This window comes from Chlorocebus sabaeus, chromosome 8, assembly GCF_047675955.1.
Source record: "Chlorocebus sabaeus isolate Y175 chromosome 8, mChlSab1.0.hap1, whole genome shotgun sequence".
Classification (NCBI taxonomy): domain Eukaryota; kingdom Metazoa; phylum Chordata; class Mammalia; order Primates; family Cercopithecidae; genus Chlorocebus; species Chlorocebus sabaeus.
In genome coordinates this window covers 33,080,843-33,106,034 of record NC_132911.1, presented here as the reverse complement: position 1 = coordinate 33,106,034, position 25,192 = coordinate 33,080,843, and the positions used below count along the sequence as shown (strand labels likewise).

General features: G+C 44.5%; 1 protein-coding gene and 1 pseudogene across 1 annotated transcript in view; both read left to right on the top strand.

Moving 5' to 3' along the window:
- Positions 1-25,192, top strand: part of FUT10 (fucosyltransferase 10) — a 120,519-nt gene that overhangs the window by 26,300 nt on the left and 69,027 nt on the right. The window lies entirely within an intron of this gene.
- LOC119618904 (RNA-binding protein 4 pseudogene) lies at positions 10,910-13,266 on the top strand (annotated as a pseudogene).

Below are 25,192 nucleotides of genomic sequence, written 5' to 3'. Positions count from 1 at the left end.
GGGTTTCACCATGTTGGCCAGGCTGGTCGTGAACTCCTGACCTCAAGTGATCCACCTGCCTCTGCCTCCCAAAGTGCTGGGATTACATGTGTGAGCCACCATGCCCTGCCAAGAATTAGAGTCTTTATGAATAGAGAGACCTATTCTAAACCCGAGAGTCTACCTTCTTTTTTGTCAAGGTTAGAGAGTGAGGCTCAGGAGTGTTAGGGATGTGCCAAGATTGCAGTGGTTAGTACCATTGCAGTACCCCAGTGGAGAACCAAGGCGTACTGACTCCTGACTGTGTGCTCCTTCACCTAGACCATATTTGTTTTTTGTTTGTTTTGGAGACAGGATCTCACTGTGTTGCCCAGGCTGGAGTGCAGTGGCATGATCATAGCTCACTCCATCCTCCAACTCCTGGGCTCAAATGTTGGCTTAAGACTTTCCATTACATCATAGGATGGTGTTGAGGAGTCACTGGAGTTAGAATAACCTTTTGAAGGACCTGTCCTGCCTCAGCTTCCCAAGTAGCTGGGACTACAGATGCTTGCTGTCATACCTGGCTAATTTAAATTTTTTTTTTTTTTTTTTTTTTTTTTTGCTGAGATGGGGGTCTTATAATGTTGTCCAGGCTGGTCTTGACCTCCTGGGCTCAAGCAGTCTGTCTGCCTTGCCCTCCCAAAGTATTGGGATTACAGGTGTGAGCCACTATGCCTGGCCTAGACCATATTTGAATGGACACTCATGACCATAATTAAACCTGAATATTTGGGTCTTGGAATTGCCTAAGGTGCCTGGTTTTTAACAAACAGAATTAGAAATTCCATTTATTTATAAGGTCTATTGAGCACAACAGAATGAAGACAACACACTCTTCTGTCTGAGTGTTCCAAATCCTAATTAAGTAGGTCAATTAAAACTGCGAATGGGATTCTGGGGCAGCAGGATTGAAAAAGAAAATGCTGAAAAAATGGTGGAAGTATCAGAAGCTGACCTAATTAAGGGTAAAGGAAACTCACAGGATTATGTGGCCTGGAAGCTTTTGCAAACATTTTACATTTTAAATTTTGTTTGTTACCTTTGTAACCTCCTTGTTTTTCCTTCTTCCTGGAGATGAATCATTTTCTGAATATAAACATGTTTCTGGAGGTATTAGTTAAAGACTTTAAGCAGTGAAATATGCGAATACTGTTGTCTGGTTTGAGTCTTCGAGAAATGCAAGGATTTAGCTACATTAACAAATCTCTAGCCACCAGTGAAGGAGTTATTTTTTAGACTAGTTTATTGAAGTGAGGAGGAAAAGAATAAAAAGCTTTTTTTTTTTTTCCTTTGAGATGGAGTCTCGCTCTGTCACCCAGGCTGGAGTGCAGTGGCATGATCTGGGCTCACTGCAACCTCCGCCTCTCAGGTTCAAGTGATTCTCCTGCCTCAGCCTCCCAAGTAGCTGGGGTTACTGGTGCCCGCTACCACACCCAACTAATTATTTTGTATTTTTAGTAGAGATGGGGCTTCTCCATGTTGGCCAGGCTGGTCTTGAACTCCTGACCTCAGGTGATCTACCCACCTTGGCCTCCCAAAATGCTGGGATTACAGGCATGAACCACTGTGCCTGGCTGAGGAAAGTTTTTAGAAAGACATTGTGGATACAAGAGGAAAAGTATGGAGAGGCTCTGTCACAGGCTGTCATGAGCTTTGGAGCTGGAATCACTATTGTAGTCCTCCGTGACTTGATGTGGTAGAGAGTGGGTGTTCTGGTTGAAAAGGTCTCCAGAGTGGTGAAGTATCTCTACATACACCATCTATGGATGATGAATTCCCAGAGACTTGTAATGAAATACATTTAGAACAACTGAGAGCAGACCTAGTCGATGCTTCCTTTGTTTCAGAGCATGCTTCGGGATTTCTCAGTGCCTTCATGTGATCACATATAATTAAAAAGAGAGGCATGTCCGGGAGGGAGCCTGACTGTTCAGACAGAGCCTCTCGAGAGTCAGACTTCTGCTGCAGTCCTCATTCTTCAATGTCTAGTCAGTTTTTTCAGTTCACCAAGAATCAGTAAAAGTTTAATGAACTGAATGGCATTGACCTACATAGGAGATTCATGCTTATAACAAAAAACCAATTTGTTGGTGTCTTTTCGTGGGAAAAGGAGTACTGATGTTTATTGTTCAGGGTACCTAGTCCTGATGATCGGGTTAGACAGAGAATGCCATTAGAATCATGAGGTTGCTTTACTGAGCTTAGAATTACAGTAAACACTTGAGCAATGGACCATCCAAGAAATGAGAAAGCCTCATTAGCTTCCTTTGTCCCTTACAAAGGAGCAGTAATAATGATCACTGTCATTAATTGGTACCTACTCTGTGCCAGGCACCAAAGGGACACTCTCCAAGTATTCTTTTTTCTTTTTTTTTTTGAGATAGGATCTTGCCTTGTCACCCAGGCTGGAGTGCAGTGGCGTGATATTGGCTCATTGCAACTGCTGCCTCCTGTGTTTGAGCGATTCTCGTGCCTCAGCCTCCCTAGTAGCTGGGACTACAGGCGTGCACCACCACACCTGGCTAATTTTTGTATTTTTAGTAGAGGCAGGTTTCACCATGCCGGCCAGGCTGGTCTCTAATTCCTGACCTCAAGCCATCCACCCACCTCGGCCTCCCAAAGTGCTGGGATTACAGGCGTGAGCTATCGCACCTGGCCACCAGTTGTATCTTTTTGCATTCCCCAGCTCAGACCCCTTCCCTGCTGGAAGGCTGCTCTATACCCTTTCCTGGTTCCTCTTCTCCCCCCCTCTCCAGCTGCTTTCTGGAGCCTGTCAGAGTTGCAGTGAGGACAGGGAGGAGAATGAAGAAGACAGGACATTTCTTAGTTGGCTGGGTGGCTTTATGTCCTCTGAACCTAGCAGGTGGTTGGAGCTGGTGTCTTTGGGTGGGTCTGGCAGGTGATGCAAGTGAACTTTTTTTATTCTGGGGTGGTTTCCTGGCATTTGAAATTTCCTTACTGGACTTGTTGCTTTTATAGTTTCTTTTCCTAGGAAGCTGCATCTCTGCTCTGGGTAGTCATATGGGACAGCTTCCCAGCACCTGGCATTTTGCAGACCACAGCCAGCCTCTTTCTGCAGAGCTCTTTGGTCTCTATCTCCTCATGGTTACTTTGGAATCTTGATATCTGTCCTTTTAGTTCCATCTCAACATTCAGTTCTAGAATGTCTCTTTGGAGGGTCACCATTTGCCAGGCCCCTTCTGTGTTGGAGAAGCACAAAAAAGGAACAAGTACAGTCCAACATGATTATGTCACCACTGATGGGATAATAACCTTGATAGATTTCCTTATACCGCCACCGCTGGTCATCTTCCACTGGGTATCTCCTAAGACTTCATGAGTGACATATCTATGACCCATTCTCTGGGGTGGAGATTTCAGCTCATCTCCTCCATTTCATGTTGATTCTTACTTGTTTTTTTCTCCAGAAGTTAGCTTTATTTTGGAAACTGTGCATTGAATGCAGATAGTAGATAATTGTCATTTATAGTGTGCCAGATTTAAGACTTTTTTGGGAAGTGGCAAAGAAATGGGCTTAATTAGAGTGTTTGGCAGTAACAAAGGTGGACACGCAAGTGAAGATCGTGGCTGGGCACAGTGGCTCACACCTATAGTCCCAGCACTTTGGGAGGCCAAGGCAGGCATATTGCTTGAGCTCAGGAGTTTGAGACCAGCCTGGACAATATGGCAAAACCCAGGCTATACAGAAAATACAAAAATTAGCCGGACATGGTGGCACATGCCTATAGTCCCAGCTACTCTGGAGGCTGCAGTGGGAGGATTGCTTAAGCCTGGGAGGTGGAGGTTGCAGTGAGTTGAGATTGCACTACTGCACCCTAGCCTGGGCAACAGAGTGAGAACCTGTCTCAAAAAAAAAAAAAAAAAAAAGATGAAGGTCATAACTGAACAACAGATTTTATGTGTATCTGCTCCAATTAGATACCTTGTTTAAAATAGACATTCCATTTTTATTTAAATAAATATAATAATAATTTTTGGGGGATGGAGTCTCACTCTGTCTTCCAGGCTGGAGTGCAGTGGTGCGATCTCAGCTCACTACAACCTCTGCCTCCTGGGTTCAAGCGATTCTCCTGCCTCAGCCTCCTGAGTAGCTGGGATTACAGGCACATGTCACCACGCCTGGCTAGTTTTTGTATTTTTAGTAGAGATGGGGTTTCCGCATGTTGACCAGGCTGGTCTCAAACTCCTGACCTCAGGTGATCCCCCCGCCTTGGCCTCCCAAAGTGCTGGGATTACAGGTGTGAGCCACTGTGCCCAGCCCAAATAATTATTTTTATAGTATTTGACATAAAGTAATCCAGCTCAGGAGCTCTCTCAGGCTTCTCGAGTGACCCCACCTCATTCAAGTCCCTAGTCCTTATGGTAGCCTGCAAACCCACCCGTTCTACCCACACTTCTCCCTTACCATCCTCCTTGTTCCTCCTCCCCATGCTGCTCTGCTCACAGCCCTCAGACATGGAAGCATTCTCCAGCCCCAGAGCCTTTCACTTGCCGTTGCTCCACCTGGGATGCATTTCTGGCTTACTCCTTTACACTGGTCAGATCTGTGCCCAGATGACATTTTCTCAGGGAGGTCTCATTCCTCTCTTTCTCTCTGACGTAGTGCTCCCCTCCCTAACCACTCTGAGGACATAAACCCCTGCTGTGCTTTCTTTCTTCATAACCCTTGTCACTCCCTGAAGTTCTCTTACTCATTTGGTGACTGGTTTATCGCCGTAGGATGAACAGGCACTTTGCTTTGTTCATTGCTGTAGCCCTACTGCTTAGAACAGTGCCTGGCATATGGCAGGCCTCAGTAGACATTGTTTTTCTTTAAAAAAATAAAAAGCTTGTAAAAATGAGGTCTCACTGTGTTGCCAAGGCTGGTCTCAAACTCCTGGCCTGAAGTGGTCTTCCTGCCTCAACCTCCCAAAGCGTTGGGATTACAGGCATGAGTCCCCATGCCTGGCCAGTGGACATTGTTGAATAAATGATTTTATGCATGAAACGGGCCTCATCCTAGGCCTGATGTAGTGGCTCATGCCTGTAATCCCAGCATTTTGGGAGGCTGAGGAGGGTGGATCACTTGAGGTCAGGAGCTCGAGACCTGCCTGGCCAAGATGGCAAAACTCCATCTCTACTAAAAATATAAAACATTTAGCCAGGCATGGTGGCGGGCATCTGTAGCCAGGCATGGTGGCGGGCATCTTGCTCAGGAAGCTGAGGCGCAAGAATTGCTTGAACCCGGGAGACAGAGGTTGCAGTGAGCCAAGATCATGCCACTGCACTCCAGCCTGGGTGACAGAGCCAGACTTTGTCTCAAAAAAAATAAATAAAACAAAGCTGAGAAATCAAAACATAGCATATTAAGCATGTTATTTAGATATTTTTGAAGTATGAATATAGATGAAACACCTGAAAGTGTCGGAGTGGTGAGCTCTGGCATGTGAAAATCGGGAGTGGGGATGAGGCAGGACACTGCTGTCTTATGTTATAAGCCTGAAAAAATGATTTCACTTTAAAACTCTGCGCAGGTATTCATTTGATGTAAGTTAGAATTTAACTAACAAAGACATTTTGTCTCAGGAGATAGTTACACAGAAAGGTGGTAAAAAATTACTAATAAATTATACAATTCCTAGGCTTGTTTCACAAGATAACTTTTGGGAAATTTTAATTATGTAAAAGACATTAATTCTTTCTTTCTTTTCTTTTTCATGGGTAGGGTCTGGCTCAGTCACCTAAGCTGCAGTGCAGTGGTGCGATCTTGGCTCATTGCACCTTCTGCCTCTCAGGCTCAGCTGATCCCCCCACCTCAGCCTCCTGTGTAGCTGGGACTACAGGCACACACCACCACACCTGGCTAATGTTTGTATTTTAGTAGAAATGGAGTCTTGCCATGTTGCTGAACATCATGGGGCTCACCAAAGCCCGTGTCCTTACACCAAACTAAATCTAGCAAAACCTTATTAACTTACATTTTTAACTGGAAAGATTAAAAAATCAAATGTTGTTAATATATCATCTTTTCATGAAAGGAAATGAGTATTGTAGCTATAGGAAATATTAATGTCTTGCCAGGAATGGTGACTCATGCCTATAATCCCAGCACTTTAAGAGGCCAAGGCGAGCAGATTGCTGAGCCCAAGAATTCAAGACCAGCCTGAGCAATATAGAACCTCATCTCAAAAAAAAAAAAAAAAAAAAAGTGGCTGAAAATCCAGTAGCCTTTTTTTTTTTTTTTTTTGGTTAAGAAGTGATAGATGAGGCCGGGTGTGGTCGCTCACACTTGTAATCCCAGCACTTTGGGAGACTGAGGCAGGTGGATCACAAGGTCAGGAGATCGAGACCATCCTGGCTAACATGGTGAAACCCCATCTCTAACTAAAAATACAAAAAAAAAAAAAAAAAAAAAAAATTAGCTGGTGTGGTGGTGGGTGCCTGTAGTCCTAGCTATTCAGGAGGCTGAGGCGGGAGAATGGTGTGAACCCGGGAGGTGGAGCTTGCAGTGGGCTGAGATTGTGCCATTGCCCTCTAGCCTGGGCAACAGAGCGAGACTCCATCTCAAAAAAAAAAAAAAAAAAGTGACACATGAGGCTGGGCGTGGTGGCTAACACCTGTAATTCCAGCACTTTGGAGGGCTGAGGCAGGCAGATCACAAGGTCAGGAGTTCGAGATAAGCCTAGTCAAAATGGTGAAACCCATTTCTACTAAAAAAACCCAAAAAACAAAACAAAACAAAAATTAGCTGGGCATGGTGGCGCACACCTGTAATCCCAGCTACTCAGGAGGCTGAGTCAGGCGAATTGCTTGAATCTGGGAGGCGGAGGTTGTGGTGAGCCAAGATCATGCCACTGCACTCCAGGCTGGGTGACAGAGCAAGACTCCGTCTCAAAAAAGAAGACAAAAGAAGTGACAGGTGCCCAAACCTGTCTGGCTTCCCTTCTGGCTGGCGTTGGGAGGCAGGGCACAGATTTCACTACTGCAGCTACAGCAATTGAGGCCGATGGAATTGATGGCCCCCATCCAGGTCTAGGCATATTCTCTGACCCACAGAAATCCTCTGAGATGTGCTGGCAGCTCCATTCTGCAGAGCAGACAACTGTATCTCTCATAGGCATGCAGAATAAAACCATGTAGCTTTAATTGTTTTGTTTTTCTTTGCTCTCAAAAATTAAAACAAGGCTGGGTGCAGTGGCTCGTGCCTGTAATCCGAGCACTTTGGGAGGCTGGGGAGGGCAGATCGGTTGAGCTCATGAGTTTGAGGCCAGCCTGGGCAACATATGGAAACCCTATCACTACAAAAAGTACAAAAATTAGCTGGACGTGGTGGTACATGCCTGTAGTCCTGGCTATTCCAGAGGCTGAGGTGGGAGGATTGCTTGAGCCTCAGAGGCAGAGGTTGCAGTGAGCCAAGATTGTACCACTGCACTCCAGCCTGGTCAATACAGCCAGACCTTGTCTCAAAAAAAAAAAAAAAAGCAGGAAAAAATATTAAAACAATTTAAACTGCATTTTTTTTTTTTTTTTTTTTTTTTTTTGAGATGGAGTCTTGCTCTATTGTCCAAGCTGGAGTGCAGCAGGGTGATCTTGGCTCACTGCCACCTCCACTTCCTGGGTTCAAGTGATTCTCCTGCCTTAGCCTCCAGAGTAGCTGAGATTATAGGCGTACACCACCATGCCTGGTTAATTTTTGTATTTTTAGTAGTGATGGGGTTTCAACATGTTTGCCATGCTGGTTATGAACTCCTGACCTCATGTGATCCGCCCACCTTGGCCTACCAAAGTGCTGGGATTATAGGTGTGAGCCACTGTGCCCGGCCAGAACCATTTATTTATTTATATTTTATTTTACAGATTTTACAGTTGTAGTTTGATCTATCTTATCTAGATTGTTCTAGGGAACAGATTCGAATCCCCTGGCCTTTAAGGAATGTGGGTACCAGAGAGTCACTTGCCCACTGTTGAGAACCGGTGTCTGTCTCTCAACCAGCTTTGTGTTATATACTTTTTGCATATGTTGGAACTCCCTTGAAATATTAAAATTTTGCTTCCTAGTGGAGAAAATGACCCCTCAGAAGAAAGGAAGGCAACTATATGTACTGATAATGGAAATGAAGACAAAAGTCAAGTGTTTTAAAACAGCAGTTTATTAGGCAGCAGATAGCAATTTAAATAGATTAAATTGTAGAACATTGGACTAACTTGATGGTTTGCATCTGTGTGAAATGGTTCACGTGACTCCATTTTTTTTGAAGAAATCGTATGCTATAATATTTGAATTTAGGATAATTTGAGGGTGTCTCAGGATATATCCCTTGCTACTGTCAGAGTCTTTTGTTTATTCATTTATACGACTGGTATCTAGAAACATATTATGGGTTAGGTGCAGGGAGTTATAGTGGCAAACAAAACAGGCTCTGCCCTCATGGAGCTTATGAGATATGTATACAGCATGCCACCAGATAGAGATGAGCATTTTGACTTTAATCAATTCATTAATTAGTTTTTTGAGAGAGGGTCTTGCTCAGTTGCCCAGACTGGAGTGCTGTGGCATGATGATAGCTCACTGCTGCCTGGAACTCCCAGGCTCAAGAAATCCTCCTGCCCCAGCCTCCTGAGTAGCTAGGACTACAGGCACATGCCACCATGCTTGGCTAATTTTTAATTTTTCACAGAGACATGGTCTCAATATGTTACCCAAGCTGATTTTGAACTCCTGAGCTCAAGTGATCCTCCTGCCTCAGCCTCCCAAAGTGCTGGGATTACAGGTGTGAGCCATCAGGTTCTGTCGCATTTTGACTTTAGACAGAGTGATCAGGGAGGCCTCTCTGAGGACTTAACATTTGAGGCAGAGACTTGAAGAGAAAGCAGTTTGAAGGTGGAAGGAAGAGAAAGAAGGCAGCGTAAGATAAGGTTTGAATGGGAGTCAGGAGCCAGGCCATCAGGGTTTCATCAGACAGTGGGAAGTTTGGAAATACTCTTTTTTTTTTTGAGACGAAGTCTCACTCTGTCGCCCAGGCTGGAATGCAGTGGCGAGATCTCGGCTCACTGCAACCTCTGCCTACGGAGTTCAAGCAATTCTCCTGCCTCAGCCTCCCGAGTTGCCGGGATTACAGGTGCCTGCCACCACGCCCGGCTAATTTTTTGTATTTTTAGTAGAGACAGGGTTTCACCATCTTGGCCAGGCTGGTCTTGAATTCCTGACCTTGTGATCCACCCACCTCGGCCTCCCAAAGTGCTGGGATTACAGGCATAAGCCACCGCGCCTGGCCGAAGTTTGGATATATTCTAAGTGCCTTGGGAAAAATACCAGGAGGTTTTAGGCAGGGGTGATATGATCTGATTTTTATTTTGTTTGATTCTGATTTATGCTTTTAAAAGATCCCCCTGACTTCTCCACAGAGAACTGATTAGAATAGGAACATGGAAACAACGCACAGTTTCTTTCTTTCTTTCTTTCTTTCTTTCTTTCTTTCTTTCTTTCTTTCTTTCTTTCTTTCTTTCTTTCTTTCTTTCTTTCTTTCTTTCTTTCTTTTTTTTTTTGAGACTAAGTCTCACTCTGTTGTCTGTTGTTCAGGCTGGAATGCGGTGGCGTGATCTCAGCTCGCTGCAACCTCCGCCTCCCGGGAGTGATTCTCAAGTGATTCTCCTGCCTCAGCCTCTCGAGTAGCTGGGATTACAGGCACACACCACCATGCCCAGCTAATTTTTTGTATTTTTAGTAGAGATGGGGCTTCAACATGTTGGCCACGCTAGTCTTGAATTCCTGACCTGAAGTGATCCACCCGCCTTGGCCTCCCAAAGTGCTGGGATTACAGGCGTGAGCCACTGTGCCCAGCTGCAAAACACAGTTTCTATTCAATAAGTGGAAATGATGGTGTCCTGGATTAGGGTGAGATGCAGAGGAGAAGGAAGTGGTAGCTTTGAGATGTGATTTGAAGATAGATACTATGTCTTTTTTGTGGGTGATATGGTTTGGCTATGTCTCCACCCAAATCTCATCTTGAATTGTAGCTCCCGTAATTCCCACATGTTGTGGAAAAGACCCAGTGGGAGATAATTGAATCATGGGAGCAGTTTCCCCCAGACTGTTCTTATGATAGTGAATAACTCTCACAAGATCTGATGATTTTATAAGGGCTCTCATTCTCTCTTGTCTGCTTCCCCTTTTGCATGGCTCTCATTCACCCCTTTCACTTGGCTCTCATTCTCTTGCCTGCCACCATGTAAGATGTGCCTTTCGCCTTCCACCATGATTGTGAGGCCTCCCCAGTCATGTGAAACTGTAAGTCTATTAAACCTCTTTTTCTTTATAAATTACCCAGTCTCGAGTTTGTCTTTATCAGCAGTGTGAAAACGGACTAGTACAGTGTGGGAGAGGAACAGGGTCTTGCTCTGTTGTCCAGTTTGGAGTGCAATGGTGCAAACAATGCTCACTGCAGTTTCAACCTCCTGTGCTCAAGCAGTCCTCCTGCCTCAGCCTCCTGAGTGGTGCATTCCTGGGACTACTGGCATGCGCCACCACACCTGGCTAATTTTTAAATTTTTTTGTAGAGACAGGATCTCCCTATGTTGCCCAGGCTGGTCTTAAACTTCTGGGCTCATACGATCCTCCTACCTTGGCCTCCCACAGTACTGGGATTACAGGCATGAGCCACTGCATCTGGCCAGACTATGTCTTGCTGATGACTTAATGGTATCTGTTTTCATAAATACAGGTATATATATATATACACATACACACACACACACATGTGTGTGTATATATGTATATATACACTCTCTATATATGTGTGTATATGTATATATAGAGAGAATTAACTGTGCTTATTTATTTAACCCCTTGACTTTTCAGATGCTTTGTTCAACCTCATGTTATCAATTTAACGCAACTGTGATGCATAAAAAACATAAATGCAGTTATTAATTTCCTTCCTGACGGGTATAAAAACGTCAGTAAATTATTGATCACAAAATATTTTGCTTCCACAGGCATATAAATATTTAATCTTTAAGGTAATTGTTATCTACATATTTTACCTTCCTGAGTACAAGCGTCTAAATTTGACATCAAATCATTGATAACTATATATTTCAGTTGCATGTGAGGGCCTGTGAAAAAATTTAAGTATGCAACTGGTAGGCAGTCATATAATTCACAGCCCAAAACTTTATGTCTAAAAATGTAAATACAAATTTCTTACACTCTTTTTTTTTTTTTTTAAGATGGAGTCTCGCTCTGTCACCCAGGCTAGAGTGCAGTGGCACAATCTTGGCTTACTGCAACCTCCGCCTCCCCAGTTCAAGCGATTCTCTTGCCTCAGCCTCCCATTGTGGCATGCGCCACAATGTCCAGCTAATTTTTGTGTTTTTAATAGAGACAGGGCTTCACACTGTTGGCCAGGCTGGTCTCGAACTCCTGACTCCACGTGATCTGCCTGCCTCAGCCTCCTACAGTGCTGGGATTATAGGTGTGAGCCACCATGTCCTGCCTTCAGACTCCTTTTTTAACTGATGAAGCCATTTAATTAGTAAATCTAGAAGAAAAACATCTAGAGGCATTTATAAGGTTTTTTTTTTCCCCTCCAGTAACAGTGTCTTGAAAGCTGGCAGTATGCTTTTGTGTTTTTCTTTTTTTTTCTTTTTTTTAAAATTTTAACTGAACCTCTGCTATGTGACTGATGCTTCAGTTCCCTCTGTCTTAGCCAGGGGAGTTCGAGCTCCATTATGGGTACAGTGCTAGGGAAGCAAGAGTGAGGGGGAAAGGGAAGTGATGCTGGAAAGGAAGAGAAACGATGTAATGCACTCGCATGTTTGTCATAGCACTGTTCACAAGAGCAAAGACATGGAATCAATCCAGGTGCCCATCAATGGTGGACTGGATAAAGAAAATCTTCATATACACCATGGAATACTACACAGCCAGAAAAAATAACAAAATCATGTCCTCTGCAGCAACATGAATGCAGCTGCAGCTGGAGGCCATTATCCTAAGTGAATCAGAATTAATGCAGGAGCAGATACCGCATGTTCTCTCTTAGAAGTAGGAACTCAACATTGGGTAGGCAGGGACATAAAGATGGCAGCAATACACACTGGGGACTATTAGAGGGGAGAAGGAGGGAGGGGGGAAAGGTTGAAAAGCTGTTGGGTACTACCACGTTCAGTACCTGGGTAACGAGATCATTCATACCATAAACTTCAGCATCATGCACATGGACCTCTTGATTCTAAAATAAAAGTTGAAGAAAATTGGCTGCCATTTCAGCGTTTTGTCAGAAGCGTCCGCGCCTTGAGGATGAGGCCCTGCTGATTTCTGTGCTGGCTGCTGTCAGGATGGTGAAGCTGTTCATCAGAAACCTGCCCCGGGAGGCGACAGAGCGGGAGATTCGCTCACTCTTCGAGCAGTATGGGAAGGTGCTGGAATGTGGCATCATTAGGAATTAGGCTTTGTGCACATAAAGATAAAACTGCAGAGGAAGACGCCAAAACTGCAGAGGAAGATGCTTGTAATGCACCATTACAAGCTTCATGGGGTAAACATCAACATGGAAGCCAGCAGGAATAAGAGCAAAACCTCAACCAAGTTGCATGTGGGCAGAGGATTCAGTGGCGGCCATCAGGGGTCTTGATAACACAGAGTTTCACGGTGGGATGTGTGTGGGTTGAAATTCCGAGCTGTGGTCATGCATGAGAATATACACCCTTGGTGGTACCCAGTCTCCGAGACGTTCTCGGCTCGGTGCGTTCAGTCCCTCAGGAACCGTGGACCTTAATTTACCTTGCTAAGTTGAGACCTGCTCTTCCTTTCCTTTCCTCTTCTACCCATTTTCCTGTTCTTCTGTCCTTCAATACTTCTGTAGCTTCCCATTCATGTTCTGTTCTCCCAGCAGGCCTCATTGCGTGCAGAAACTGTGGTGGGGGCCGTGCTGTCTCCTCCTTGCCTCCTGTGGCTGTTGGATTTGGGAATGACCGTGGCAAGGGTCTCACTGCCCCTGGGTCTTTTTTTGGTCCAAAGGCTAGATCTATAGATTTGGATCACTTTTTTTCTTTACGGTGAAATAAATGGTTTTTCAACTTAAAAAAAAAATTGAAAAAAATTATATAAAAACAAAATTAGGCCGGGTATGGTGACTTAGGTCTGTAATCCCAGCTCTTTGGGAGACTGAGGCAGGTAGATCACCGGAGGTCAGGAGTACGAGAACAGACTGGCCAATGTGGTGCAACCCCATCTCTACTAAAAATACCAAAATTGTCCTGGAGCGGTGGTGCATGCCTGTAATCCCAGCTACCCTGGAGGCTGAGGCAGGAGAATCACATGAACCGGGAGGTGGAGGTTGCAGTGAGCGGAGATCACAACACTGCACTCTAGCCTGGGTGACAGAGTAAGACTCCATCTCAAAAAAAAAAAAAAAAAAAAAAAAAAAAAAGAAAAAGAAAATTGGCTGGGCGCCGTGGCTCACGCCTGTAATCCCAGCCCTTTGGGAGGCCGAGGTGGGCAGATCATGAGGTCAGGAGTTCAAGACCAGTCTGGCCAATATGGTTAAACCCTGTCTCTACTAAAGATACAAAAATTAATCAGGTGTGGTGGTGCATGCCTGTAGTCCCCGTTACTCGGGAGGCTGAGGCAGAAGAATCACTTGAACCTGGGAGGTGGAGGTTGCAGTGAGCTGAGACTGCACCACTGCCCTCCAGCCTGAGTGACAGAGCGAGACTCCATCTCACACACACAAAAATTAAAAACTAAATAAAATTAAGCAAGATATGAATAAATTATGAGCAAAATATTAAAAGAAAAGAGCATGTAGATGGCAGTTTCACCAGGAAGCATAGTCGTGAGAAGTCTCTGGAAAGGAAACATGTCTTGGATAGGGAGGAATGAATAAGAAAATATTTTTCAGTTCCTCCCTGTCTCCTTCCTGTTTGTGATGGATCAAAGGTTTCCCCAGCACTCTGGGTCATGTTAGTTTGTTTCTTGGACAGCCGCTGGGAAAACTAGAGCCGGTGACAGTGTCTGCAGCACTAGCCAGCGAGCCAGTGCACCTGCGTGTGTGCCCAGCCAGCCTCTTGTTATCTGGTGGCAGTGGCAGGGAAGACCCCAGGAGGTGGCAAGGCCCTGTCAGGTGATGTGGGAGCCCCCAGGTAGCGAAGAGCTGCCCTGCAGTGGCTTTAGCAGGAGTGGAGGTACACATCAGTGAGCCTTGCTCTGGGGAGGGTTGGAACCTCCTTTCTGGGGCCATAGCTGATTCCAGGTAGTCCTCCTGGAATCATCAGCAGCACTGCACCGAAAGCCAAGGTCTGGTGCCCTGCGCAGGAGCTCTCTCCAGTTCTACAGGAGGCCACGAGTGATCATGGGAGGGGGAAAAAGGAATCAAATAGCTTTTATGCTTACTTGGTTTGTTTTTAAAGAACCCATGGAGCTGCGTTAAACTCTAGGTCCCAAGTAGCAGGGTCATGAAAGAGGAATCAGTGGCCTTCCCATTAGCTGGCCTTTCCAGCATGCCCTCTGGCACTTCCTTTCTCCTCCACAGTTGGGAATATGGCAGTGGGAGGGGTGTCTTGGTGAGGGATGGAGAGAAAACAAAGCTAGGAAGAGCAAAGACAAGATGAACAAGAGAATCAGATTCAAGAGGGTCCTATAAGTAAAATGCTTAATGTGGACCTGTTGCAGGGAAACTTTTGTTTTTTTTTGTTTTTGAGACGGAGTCTTGCTCTGTTGCCCAGGCTGGAGTGCAGTGGTGTGATCTTGGCTCACTGCAACCTCTGCCTCCCAGATTCAAGCCATTCTCCTGCCTCAGCCTCCCGAGTAGCTGGGATTACAGGCATGCGCCACCACACTCAGCTAAGTTTTGTTATTTTTAGTAGAGATGGGGTTTCACCATGTTGGCCAGGCTGGTCTCAATCTTCTGACCTCATGATGTGCCTGCCTCGGCCTCCCAAAGCGCTAGGATTACAGGCATGAGCCACCGTGTCTGGCTTTAAATTAAATTAAATTAAATTAATTAATTAATTTATTTATTTTTTGAGACAGTGTCTTGCTCTGTTGCCCAGGCTAGAGTGCAGTGACACAATCTCAGCTCACTGCAGCCTAGACCTCCTAGGCCCAAGTGATCCTCCACTTCATTCTTCTGAGTATCTGGTACCACAGATACGTACCACCATGCCTAGTTAATTTTTCAAATTTAGTTTTTTTTTTTTTTGGAGACTGAATCTTGCTCTGTCACCCAAGCTGGAATATAGTGGTGCTATCTTGGCTCACTGCAATCTTCGCCTTCTGGGTTCAAGTGATTCTCCTGCCTTAGCCTCCCGAGTAGCTGGGATTATAGGCACCACCACCACGCCCGGCTAGTTTTTGTATTTTTAGTAGAGATGGGGTTTCACCATGTTGGCCAGGCTGGTCTTAAACTCCTGACCTCAGGTGATCCACCTGCCTCATCTTGCCAAAGTGCTGGGATTACAGGTGTGAGCCACTGTGTCCAGCCTCAAATTTAGTTTTCATAGAGATAAAGTCTTCCTATGTTGCCCAGACTCTGCAGGGCTATTTTTGAAAAGAATGATTAATGAATAATTTTTTTTTTTTTTGAGACTGAGCCTCACTCCGTTGCCCAGGCTGAAGTGCAGTGTTGTGATCTCGGCTCACTGCAACCTCTGCCTCCTGGGTTCAAGTGGTTCTCCTGCCTCAGCCTACTGAGTAGCTGGGATTACAGGTGTGTGCCACCACGCCCGGTTACTTTTTATATTTTTGGTAGAGATAGGGTTTTGCCATGTTGGTCAGGCTGGTCTCGAACTCCTGACCTCAGGTGTTCTACTTGCCTCGGCCTCCCAAAGTGTGGTATTACAGGTGTGAGTCACTGTGCCTGGCCTCAATGAATGATTTTAAGTACTTCTTTATGCTACAAGGAAATTTATCAAAATTTAAAGGAGCAATGCAAATGTCCTTTGAAGAGCTTACTTAGACCTTGATTATTTTGTTTATCCTGAAAATTCTTTTATAATAAAAAATGCATGTGGAATTAGTTAAAATATTTTAATAGCTTTTTGATAGCTAAATATTTCTATTTGGTTGCATATTTTAATGTATTCTAGCACTATAATGTTTAGTATATTCAGGCCTTTATATATAAAGCAGCATATTTGGGATTTCTGTATAGCACGCACTCTGATGTGGAAAGAGCATTGATTTGGAAGTCAGAATATCTAGGTTTGAGATCCAGCTCTAATACTAGTCATGTAACTGTGAACAATTCACATAACCAATCTAGCATTCCCAAATCTAAATGTACATGTGAATCACCTGGAAAAATTAAGAGACAGCATTTTGTTTCCTACCCATACCAATAGGAATGAGGCCTGGGAACTTGTGTTGTTTTTTATTTTTACTTTTTATTTTCCTTTTTTTTTTTTTTTTTTAGGTGGAGTCTCACTGTTGTTGCCCAGGTTGGAATGTAGTGGTGCGATCTTGGCTCACTGGAACCTCCACCTCCCAGGTTCAAGCAATTCTTCTGCCTCAGCCTCCCGAGTAGCTGGGATTACAGGTGCCCACCACGCCTGGCTAATTTTTAGTAGGGATGGGGTTTCACCATGTTAACCAGGCTGGTCTCGAACTCCAGACCTCATGTGATCTGCTCACCTCGGCCTCCCAAAGTGCTGGGATTACAGGCGTGAGCCACCGTGCCTGGCTGTATTTTACTTTTTAAATAGAGACAGCGTCTTACTATGTTGCTCATGTTACTTTGTCTTACTATGTTGCTGGTCTCAAACTCCTGGGCTCAAGAAATCTGTCCACTGCAGCCTCCAAAGTGCTAGGATTATAGGTGTGAGCCACTGTGCCAGGTCCCAAAATCTGTGCTCTTTATGAAGCTTCCCAGGAGATAATGGTGTGGTCCCTCAGAGGAAATGTGTTGGGGACAGCTCCTAGAAGATCTCTTAGGTGGTTTCCACTGCTAATATTTATGACTAAATATAAAATCTCTAAGCTTCATCATGGGAATTTGTAGATGTATCTTTGGTTTTATCTCTTGTTATTGCTCATATATGCCTATTATTTATTTGGTGTTAGCCTTGATTGGTCAAAAAATATCCAATTACAGCTTTATGCCTTTGGGAATATATAATCCTCTTTAATATATCAGCCCTGTAACAAAGTTTCTAAGAATGTTTTGTGTTGAAATTGGAAAACTGTTTGTAATCAAGAATGTGAATTTTGATGATTCTTTCAAAGGAATTATGCAATTACGGTATTTTTTTTTTTTTTTGACAGGGTCTTGCTCTGTTGCCCAGGCTGGAGTGTAGGGGCTTAGTCTCAGCTCACTGCAACCTCTGCCTCCCAGGTTCAAGCGATTGTTGTGCCTCAACCTTCCAAGTAGCTAGGACTACAGGCACGTGCCACTGTGCCCGGCTAATTTTTGTATCTTTTGGTAGATACTGGGTCTCACCATATTGGCCAGGCTGGTCTTGAACTCCTGGCCTCAAGTGATCTGCCTGCCTTGGCCCCCCAAAGTGCTGGGATTACAGGTGTGAGCTACCATGCCTGGCCAACTAGGGTACACTTTTAGCCATATGGGCATGATTAGTCTTTGAGGAGCACTTAATTATTGGACTAATATGGCATCTGGTGATATCTGAAAGTGTCAAAGCGAGTGGTCTCTGCTTTGTTAGCTGATGCTGAGCAAAAGCATGGATCCGGGAGGGATGACTTTGAAATCCTTCTCTACTATCTCCACCCAGGCCCACACAGACCCAGAATGCACACTTTCCAAGGGTAAGTGTGTATGTTGCCATAAAACTGTAAAACTCTTGAGGCTGGTGGGGCTCTGGGGTCATCTGAGTTAGTTGTCTGTCACAGTATACAAGTGTTCCTAGTTTTCTTTAAAACGATGTCGTTGGCCGGGTACGGTAGTTCACTCCTGTAATCCCAGCACTTTGGGAGGCTGAGGCGACAGATCACCTGAGGTCAGGAGTTTGAGAACAACCTGACCAACATGGAGAAACCCCATCTCTACTAAAAATACAAAATTAGCCAAGTGTGGTGGCGCATGCCTGTAATCCCAGCTACTCAGGAGGTTAAGGCAGGAGAATTGCTTGAACCCAGGAGGTGGAGGTTGCGGTGAGCCGAGATCCTGCCATTGCACTCCAGCCTGGGCAATAAGAACAAAACTCCATCTCAAAAGAAAAAAAAAATAAATGAAATGATGTCTTTAAATTTCTTCTGTGAGCAATAACTGTAAAACTCCTGGTTTTTCTCAAGTCTTTGACACGTGATTGGCTTGGGTGGTCCATATTCCCTTTTTTCTCAAGGTAGCTAAACACTAGTTTTTATTTTCATATATGATGTTCAACAGTTTGCAACCTTCCTAGTCAAATTGTCCCATAGTTTGAAGCAAAGGGAAACGATCACACTCTAAATTCCCAGGTTTCCTACTTTCAGCCTCTAAATTTGGTTTTCCAAGCACTCCCTGGTTGAGTTGCCAAAAGATTGAGAGGAGTTGAAGGCATAAAGGTGAAAGGACCGTTTTTGATTTTTGGGGCAACCAAGTTACTTTGGCTTTTGCTCATTCTGTAACATTGATCTCCCCAGCCAGTGCTCTGTCTTCCAAGGGTAATAATGACATTTGGCACCAGGACACCATTATGCTCATACAAGTCATACATTTTTCTCAGTCATAGCCTGGGTGTGAAATGGGGGTTGGTAATGGCGTTGGTGGAGTAGAGGGTGATGAGTTTTGGCACATGGGAAAGTTTGCTAGGCTTACGTATAAACTGGAGCCTTTTTTTTTTCTTTTTTTTTTTTTTGAGACAGAGTCACTCTCTCATCCAGGCTAGGGTGCAGTGGTGCAATCCCGGCTGACTGCAACCTCTGCCTCCTGGGTTCAAGTGATTCTTTTGCTTCACTCTCCCGAGTAGCTGGGTTTACAGGTGCCCACCACCATGCTCAGCAAATTTTTGTATTTTTAGTAGGGATAGGGTTTCACCACCTTGGCCAGGCTGGCCTTGAGCTCCTGGCTTCAAGTGATCCGCCTGTCTCGGCTTCCCAAAGTGCTGGGATTACAGGCATGAATCACCCTGCCCGGCCCGTTATTATTATTATTTTTTTCATTTTAGTTAAGATCAAGTGTTTCTCCTCGTCATTGGTTGCATACACCCATACCTCCTGTACCTTTTCTTGCTCAGCTTTTTGTCACTGTCTCTTCCTCCCCTTCCTCCATCTGCCCTCCCCCTCAATTGCTTCATGCATTTCTGCCATGAATTATAGAAAGTACATATCTTCTTTGTAACACCCCACATACTCTATTTTATGCTGTATTATTCCTTGGAAGAAAGCCAAAGTTGATTTACATTAGTCAAACAAAGATTACATACTCAGTTGGACAGAAACAACTTCTGTCTTTATGAACAATGGCAGATCTAATTTTATACATTTCCATACTTTGCAGAGATAATAGTGACTTCTTTGGCAGGGAGAGGGGTGATGTGAGGCATGTCATAACTAAACTCTCTACCCTGAATTGCTTGAAAAACTGGAGTAATGGAAAGACCTTGGGTCCGAGAGTACTGCAGTAAATATTGGGCCGAATTCATCACCACATATTAGATCTCTGACATTGGCATCATTACTTAATATCTTTAAGCTTCTTTTCTTATTTGTAAAATGAAAATATAAAACCATTTTCTTTAGGGTTTTTGTAAGGTTCGAGTATAATTCATGTAAAGTACACAACATATTGCCTGGGGCAGGGTGGATGCCGTAAGTTGTATCCTGTGACTTAGCATCATACGTTTGTTCAGATGAACTGCTGTACAAAGTTAAAGAGCAGTGGCAATAGGATTATAATATTGTCTTAGCCTGTTTTGTGCTACTGTAACAGAATACTGGAGACTGGGTAATTAATATGCAACAGAAATTTATTGGTTCATGATTCTGGGGGCTGGGAACTCTAAGATGGAAGGAGTCATCACTTGGCGAGGTCCTTCTTGCTGTGTCATCCCATGGTGGAAGATGCCAAAAAGAGTGAGAGAGCAAGAAGTTGGACTCATAGCCTCAAGCCCTTTTATCATCGGCATTAATCCATTCAGAGGGTGGAGCCCTCATGATCTAACCACCTCCCATTAGGCCACACCCCCCAACACTGTTGTGTTGGGGATTAAGTTTCCAACACATGCTTTTTGGGAGACACATTCAAACCACAGCAAATGTATTTAAAAGCTGTACTAATCAAGATGGTTTTGTGGGGGAAAAAGCTTTTCTTCTTCTTCTCTTGAATGGGTTACCATCTCCCTTGTTAGTCTAAAGCATCCATCTGTTTTGGGGAGAATAGGACTATTGCAGGAGAAAAGTTTGACATTCATATTCAGTTTTGACATTCATAATAGGGTCTTTCCTATAAAATAATAAGAGTCTAAAGTCAGACTATTCTCTTGAAGGGATTTAAAAAATTACTTTAGCTCCTCCTTTAACATAATAAGAATGAAGACTGGAATACTCAGTGCTTAGATTTCTCATGTTGAGAGTGTGTTGCTTCCAGTGGTGACAGCTTGGTCAGGAGCCTTGACACTCCATGGTTGAAGGAAGGGGAGATAGCCTTATGTCTTTTAGTCTTAGGTGTTGGGAAGAAAACTAGGAGAGAGGAGATGAGGAAGTTAGAGGTCAGTTTTTTTTTTTTCTTTTTTCCTTTTGAGACGGAGTCTCGCTCTGTCACCAGGCTGGAGTGTAGTGGCAAGATCTCGGCTCACTGCAACCTCTGCCTCCCGGGTTCAAGTGATTCTCCTGCCTCAGCCTCCCAAGTAACTGGGACTACAGGCATGCACTACCACACATGGCTAATTTTTATATTTTTTAGTAGAGATGGGGTTTCACCATGTTGGTCAGGATGGTCTTGATCTCTTGACCTTGCGACCTGCCCACCTTTGCCTCCCAAAGCGCTAGGATTATAGGCGTGAGCCATCACGCCAGGCCAAGATCAGTCTTTATATTTGCTCTTGCCAACCCCAAATCTTGCTTTGGGGATAACTTTTGAAGACGAGATTTTAGAAATGTTGTGTTAAGTTGAGGAAACCATAAAGACAACAGGTTTTGAGATAAACTAGTTTTTTTGATAGATTGGCTGGGCAGGCAGTGGGCTTGTGGTCTGCTTTCCAATCTTTTGGTTTTTTAAATTTTTTTTCTTTGTAATTACTGGTTATAGCAAGATAATTTTTTTTCTTTTTTTGAGACAGAGTTTCGTTCTTGTTGCCCAGGCTGGAATGCAGTGGCGTGATCTTGGCTCATTGCAACCTCTGCCTCCTGGGTTCAAGTGATTCTCCGGCCTTAGCCTCCCAAGTAGCTGGGATTACAGGCATGTGCCACCATGACCAGCTAATTTTGAATTTTTAGTAGAGACACGGTTTCTCCATGTTGGTAGGCTGGTCTCGAACTCCCTACCTCAGGTGATCTGCCCACCTTGGCCTCCCAAAATGCTGGGATTACAGGTGTGAGCCACCACACCTGGGCCTTTTTTGTTTTTGTTTTTAAGAGACAAGGTGTCCTATGTTACCCAGGCTGTTCTTGATCCTCCCATCTCAGCCTTTCAAGTAGCTGGGATGGCAGGTGTGTGCCACCATGCCCGGCTGCTCACCAAGCCCCTTTGTTCCCATGTTAGATGTTCTGCTTAAAGTGAAGTTATAAAGTGAGCACCTGGGCCAAAGCCTGGGCAGACTGTGTGGCAGCGATTCCTCTGCAGGGGGCTGCATGCTTGTTTGCTCAGGACAGCCCGGCTTTCACCTGCTGTCCTACGCTTCTCTGCAGTTGGTACCCTCTGTCACTGATACTCTCTGTAATAACCATATAATTTGTGGTACAACTAGCACACTTGTACAGTTGTACCATACCATACAGTTGTACCAACTTGTCTCAGTTATACCATAAATTATGTGGTTATTCCAGAGAAGTTACCCTTGTGAGCCCTGAATGGGGCTAAGTCCTCAGTGGAACATCCCCCAGGCCCTGAGAGGGTCCCTAGGGGCCAGATCACAAGGATGCCAGGTGCCGACTTCAGCATTCTGAGGTTGGAGAAATCAGAGGACAGAAATTACATGGCTTCCAGGCCCTCCTTTCCCCTGGCAAACGTAGTCATGGAAGAAAGCTGGGGAGGGAGGTACGACCTGGGAAATCTGAAAGGCAGCCATTTTTACTTAGAGTGAATGTTACCTGAGAGCACAGTTTTAAGGTTTTGCCTTCCATTGGATTGAATCTGTTGTTTTACTTTTGTATGCCCAGTGGATGGGGACTCATGAGAATAACTGGATTAGTTACAGAGAAGATATACTTCACTTCCTCTGCAACACTGAGTGCTAGGTGAGCAAATTTTGCAGCCTTGTCAATGAACAATTACTTTTTCCTACAGCTTCTTTGTGTCTTCACTGTGCTGTCATTCCTAAAGTCTCTCCAGCTATTTAGACAAGATCACTGTGAGCCTCATAGCTTATGGTCAACACTTTTCTAAAAATATTTAACATCAAAATGAAGTAGAGACAGTCCTCATTTTTCACTACTTCACATTTTCCTACTCATTCAATACTGGCCACGAGATAGGTAATACTTCATATATGGGCAGAGTCTACTTTATATCTATAATCCCCTTAAGAAGTGATCTTCAGGCCAGGCATGGTGTCTCACGCCTGTAATCCCAGCACTTTCGGAGGCTGAGGCGAGTGGATCACATCAGGCCAGGAGTTCGAGACAAGCCTGGCCAACATGGTGAAACCCCATCTCTACTAAAAATACAAAAAATTAGCCGGGCGTGGTGCTTGGTACCTGTAATCCCAGTTACTAAGGAGGCTGAGGCAGGAGAATTGCTTGAACCCGGGAGGCAGTGGCTGCAGTTGCCCAGCCTGGGCAACAAGAGTGAAACTCTGTTTCAAAAAAAAAAAAAAAAAAAAAAAGTGCGTATCTAAAGTTGGGGCATGCTTACGGAGAATGGTGTTTTAAAACAAGCTTTAAATTGAGGTATAACATTTATAAATTTCACTGATCTTAAACATGTGGCCTGATGAATGTCTGGATAGTGTTTTTAATTAAATTAAATTAATTAATTGATTGATTTTTGAGACAGAGTCTCACTCTGTTGCCAAGGCTGGAGTGCAGTGGTGCAGTCATGGCTCACTGCAGCTTCAAGTTCCTGAGCTCTGGTGATCCTCTCACCTCAGTCTCCTGAGTAGTTTAAGACTACAGGAGTAGGCCGGGCTCAGTGGCTCATACCTGTAATCCCAGCACTTTGGGAGGCCGAGGCAGGTGGATCATCTGAGGTCGGGAGTTCAAGACCAGCCTGACCAACGTGGAGAAACCCCATCTCTACTAAAAATACAAAATTAGCTGGGCATGGTGGCATAATCCCAGCTGCTCGGGAGGTTGAGGCAGGAGAATTGCTTGAACCTGGGAGGCGGAGGTTGCAGTGAGACAAGATTGTGCCATTGCACTCCAGCCTGGGCAACAAGAGCGAAACTCCATCTAAAAAAAAAAAAAAATTATATAGGAGTGCACCATCATGCCCGGCGGCTCTATATTTATATTTATATTTATATTTATTTTTATTTTTATTTTATTTTATTTTTTAGCAGATAGGGTCTCATTTTGATGCCCAAGCTGGTCTTGAACTCCTGGCCTCAAGTGGTCCTCTCGCTGTGGCATCCCAAAGTGCTAAGATTATAGATGTGAGTCACCGCCAGCTGAGATAGTATATATTTTTTAAACAACCTCCTTTTTGTCTTTGACATCAGGATGAGTTAGGACAGTCTCTGCTACTCCCTTGCCTGTTTACCTGCTCATAGGAACCTAGACTGTGAGGGATCAAGTCAGAACTCACAAACTTGAACTTAACTTCATGTAATCCAATAAGGTGAATTTTATGGGCTCTCTAAAATGTCACATTCTGTGAATGGAGGCGGGGGTCTGATTCTGGGCCCCAGCATCAGGGGCTGCCCATGATCCCAGCTTCTTCTCTTCTTCTTTTGCCAACTTCAGCCAGCCTAAGCTCCCCTGAGTGGAGGGAGCCAGGTCATCAGTTTCCGTTGGAGGGATGAAGGTCATGTAAGCAAACCTATGTAGACAAATCTCTCCCTTAAACAGAAGAACAACCTCCTATTTATCTTCTCACCTCCTCTATCATTCCTACTGTAGAACCTCACTTCCCTGAGAACTATATCATAGCATCTCTGTCTTCTCACTCCACTTCTTTTCTGTTTTTTTTTTTTTTTTTTTTTTTTTTTTTGGTGAGACAGGGTCTCAGTCTGTTGCCAGGCTGGAGTGCTGTGGTGCAATCATGGCTCACTGAAGCCTCCCAAGCCCAAGCCTCCCAGGTCCAGGGCTCAAGTGATCCTCCTGCCTTAGCCTCCCAAATGGCTGGCACTGCAGGCACATGCCACCATGCCTGGCTAACTTTTTATTTTTTAATTTTTTATAGTGATGGGGTCTCGATATGTTGCCCAGGCTGGTCTTGAACTCCTGTCGTCAACTGATTCTTCTGTCTCGGCATCCCAAAATGCTGGGATGACAGGCGTGAACCACTGTGCCTGACTCTCTCGCTATTTCTTACTTCTCAACTCTCGACTCTGGCTCTGGTCCATTCCTCCACTGAAAGAGTTCTGGGTGAATTATCAACCACCTCCCTGTTGCCAAATCCTCCATATTGCTAAATAAAATGCAGGTATTTTTTAGTTCTCATCCTATTTGACTTCTTAGCAATACTTGATATCGTTAACTATGCCTTTCTTCTTGAAATATCCTTGCTTCTGTAACCCAGCGTTTCTGTTTTTCTTCTTCATCTGCCCTTGCAAGGCCACTCTGTCTTGCTGGCCTTTGGATGTGGCAATTCATCAAGACTCAATCCAAGGCATTTTATGGTTCTCACTTTAGACTCCTCCTGGACCGGTGGTTCAGAATCCTTTTTTTTTTTTTTTTTTTTTTATTGAGATGGAGGCTCACCCTGTCGCCTCGGCTGGAGTGCAGTGGTGCGATCTCAGCTCACTGCAACGTTCGCCTCCCAGACTCAAGCGATCCTCCCGCCTCAGCCTCCAGAGTAGCCAGGACTAAAGATGGGTGCTGCCACACCCAGCTAATTTTCTTAGATTTTGTGTCGATGGGGTTTCACCATGTTGGCCAGGTGGGTCTCAAAGTCCTGACCTCAGGTGAACCGCC